This window comes from Panulirus ornatus, chromosome 70 (genome assembly GCF_036320965.1).
Source record: "Panulirus ornatus isolate Po-2019 chromosome 70, ASM3632096v1, whole genome shotgun sequence".
Lineage (NCBI taxonomy): Eukaryota > Metazoa > Arthropoda > Malacostraca > Decapoda > Palinuridae > Panulirus > Panulirus ornatus.
Window position 1 is genome coordinate 825,049 of NC_092293.1, and position 4,181 is coordinate 829,229.

A 4,181-nucleotide genomic window follows, 5' to 3' on the forward strand; every position below is an offset into this window, starting at 1 on the left:
TGATGATACAGCGCTGGTGGCGGATTCATGTGAGAAACTGCAGAAGCTGGTGACGGAGTTTGATAAAGTGTGTGGAAGAAGAAAGTTAAGAGTAAATGTCAATAAGAGCAAGGTTATTAGGTACAGTAGGGTTGAGGGTCAAGTCAATTGGGAGGTGAGTTTGAATGGTGAGAGGCTGGAGGAAGTGAAGTGTTTTAGATATCTGGGAGTGGATCTGTCAGCGGATGGAACCATGGAAGCGGAAGTGGATCATAGGGTGGGGGAGGGGGCGAAAATTTTGGGAGCCTTGAAAAATGTGTGGAAGTCGAGAACATTATCCCGGAAAGCAAAAATGGGTATGTTTGAAGGAATAGTAGTTCCAACAATGTTGTATGGTTGCGAGGCGTGGGCTATGGATAGAGTTGTGCGCAGGAGGATGGATGTGCTGGAAATGAGATGTTTGAGGACAATGTGTGGTGTGAGGTGGTTTGATCGAGTAAGTAACGTAAGGGTAAGAGAGATGTGTGGAAATAAAAAGAGCGTGGTTGAGAGAGCAGAAGAGGGTGTTTTGAAATGGTTTGGGCACATGGAGAGAATGAGTGAGGAAAGATTGACCAAGAGGATATATGTGTCGGAGGTGGAGGGAACGAGGAGAAGAGGGAGACCAAATTGGAGGTGGAAAGATGGAGTGAAAAGGATTTTGTGTGATCGGGGCCTGAACATGCAGGAGGGTGAAAGGAGGGCAAGGAATAGAGTGAATTGGAGCGATGTGGTATACAGGGGTTGACGTGCTGTCAGTGGATTGAATCAAGGCATGTGAAGCGTCTGGGGTAAACCATGGAAAGCTGTGTAGGTATGTATATTTGCGTGTGTGGACGTGTGTATGTACATGTGTATGGGGGGGGTTGGGCCATTTCTTTCGTCTGTTTCCTTGCGCTACCTCGCAAACGCGGGAGACAGCGACAAAGTATAAAAAAAAAAAAAAAAAAAAATATATATATATATATATATATATATATATATATATATATATATATATATATATATATATATATATATTTTTGTCGCTGTCTCCCGCGCTTGCGAGGTAGCTCAAGGAAACAGACGAAAGAAATGGCCCAACCCACCCCCATACACATGCCTTGATTCAATCCACTGACAGCACGTCAACCCCGGTATACCACATCGCTCCAATTCACTCTATTCTTTGCCCTCCTTTCACCCTCCTGCATGTTCAGGCCCCGATCACACAAAATCTTTTACACTCCATCTTTCCACCTCCAATTTGGTCTCCTTCTTCTCCTCGTTCCCTCCACCTCCGACACATATATCCTCTTGGTCAATCTTTCCTCACTCATTCTCTCCATGTGACCAAACCATTTCAAAACACCCTCTTCTGCTCTCTCAACCACGCTCTTTTTATTTCCACACATCTCTCTTACCCTTACGTTACTTACTCGATCAAACCACCTCACACCACATATTGTCCTCAAACATCTCATTTCCAGCACATCCATCCTCCTGCGCACAACTCTATCCATACTCCACGCCTCGCAACCATACAACATTGTTGGAACCACTGTTCCTTCAAACATACCCATTTTTGCTTTCCGAGATAATGTTCTCGACTTCCACACCTTCAAGGCTCCCAGAATTTTCGCCCCCTCCCCCACCCTATGATCCACTTCCGCTTCCATGGTTCCATCCGCTGCCAGATCCACTCCCAAATATCTAAAACACTTCACTTCCTCCAGTTTTTCTCCATTCAAACTCACCTCCCAATTGAATTGACCCTCAACCCTACTGTACCTAATAACCTTGATCTTATTCACATTTACTCTTAACTCTCTTCTTTCACACACTTTACCATATATTTATATATATATATACATATATATATATATATATATATATATATATATATATATATATATATATATATATATATATATATATATATATATATATTCTATATTTTTTTATTATACTTTGTCGCTGTCTCCCGCGTTTGCGAGGTAGCGCAAGGAAACAGACGAAAGAAATGCCCCCCCCCCCCATACACATGTATATACATACGTCCACACACGCAAATATACATACCTACACAGCTTTCCATGGTTTACCCCAGACGCTTCACATGCCTTGATTCAATCCACTGACAGCACGTCAACCGCGGTATACCACATCGCTCCAATTCACTCTATTCCTTGCCCTCCTTTCACCCTCCTGCATGTTCAGGCCCCGATCACACAAAATATTTTTCACTCCATCTTTCCACCTCCAATTTGGTCTCCCTCTTCTCCTCGTTCCCTCCACCTCCGACACATATATCCTCTTCGTCAATCTTTCCTCACTCATTCTCTCCATGTGCCCAAACCACTTCAAAACACCCTCTTCTGCTCTCTCAACCACGCTCTTTTTATTTCCACACATCTCTCTTACCCTTACGTTACTCACTCGATCAAACCACCTCACACCACACATTGTCCTCAAACATCTCATTTCCAGCACATCCATCCTCCTGCGCACAACTGTATCCATAGCCCACGCCTCGCAACCATACAACATTGTTGGAACCACTATTCCTTCAAACATACCCATTTTTGCTTTCCGAGATAATGTTCTCGACTTCCACACATTCTTCAAGGCCCCCAGAATTTTCGCCCTTTTTTTCACCTCTTGCACCTTTCTCTTGACCTCCTGTCTCTTTCTTTTATACATCTCCCACTCAATTGCATTTTTTCCCTGCAAAAATCGTCCAAATGCCTCTCTCTTCTCTTTCACTAATACTCTTACTTCTTCATGCCACCACTCACTACCCTTTCTAATCAACCCACCTCCCACTCTTCTCATGCCACAAGCATCTTTTGCGCAATCCATCACTGATTCCCTAAATACATCCCATTCTTCCCCCACTCCCCTTACTTCCATTGTTCTCACCTTTTTCCATTCTGTACTCAGTTTCTCCTGGTACTTCCTCACACAGGTCTCCTTCCCAAGCTCACTTACTCTCACCACCCTCTTCACCCCAACATTCACTCTTCTTTTCTGAAAACCCATACAAATCTTCACCTTAGCCTCCACAAGATAATGATCAGACATCCCTCCAGTTGCACCTCTCAGCACATTAACATCCAAAAGTCTCTCTTTCGCACGCCTGTCAATTAACACGAAATCCAATAACGCTCTCTGGCCATCTCTCCTACTTACATAAGTATACTTATGTATATCTCGCTTTTTAAACCAGGTATTCCCAATCATCAGTCCTTTTTCAGCACATAAATCTACAAGCTCTTCACCATTTCCATTTACAACACTGAACACCCCATGTATACCAATTATTCCCTCAACTGCCACATTACTCACCTTTGCATTCAAATCGCCCATCACTATAACCCGGTCTCGTGCATCAAAACCACTAACACACTCATTCAGCTGCTCCCAAAACACTTGCCTCTCATGATCTTTCTTCTCATGCCCAGGTGCATATGCACAAATAATCACCCACCTCTCTCCATCAATTTTCAGTTTTACCCATATTAATCGAGAATTTACTTTCTTACACTCTATCACATACTCCCACAACTCCTGTTTCAGGAGTATTGCTACTCCTTCCCTTGCTCTTGTCCTCTCACTAACCCCTGACTTTACTCTCCAGACATTCCCAAACCACTCTTCCCCTTTACCCTTGAGCTTCGTTTCACTCAGAGCCAAAACATCCAGGTTCCTTTCCTCAAACATACTACCTATCTCTCCTTTTTTCACATCTTGGTTACATCCACACACATTTAGGCACCCCACTCTATATATATATATATATAGCCAACCTGTGTTTACAAGATACTCAGGTTGTTTGAGTTGGCGAATGACAGGGGCTCTTGACGTAAACAATTACTGAGGGATTTCAAATGTAAAGTCATGACAGTTTACAGTTTCACATATTACCACATTCTTTCCCACCTGTAACAAAGTTCACAAGGAATAATCTTAGAGATGTTTAGGGGCATGTAATGCTCTCTCAGATCTATAAACTTGCACTGGTGAAGACATTTGATCAGACATAGTAGGATGTTTCTGAGTGGTGCTTTCTTGACATGGAGGCTCCAGGTTGTCACCAATATCTGATATTTCTTGATTGTTCAGTGGCTGAGACTCAGAGGGATTAGTATACACACTGTCACTTCTGTCACCAGTCAAAGGTG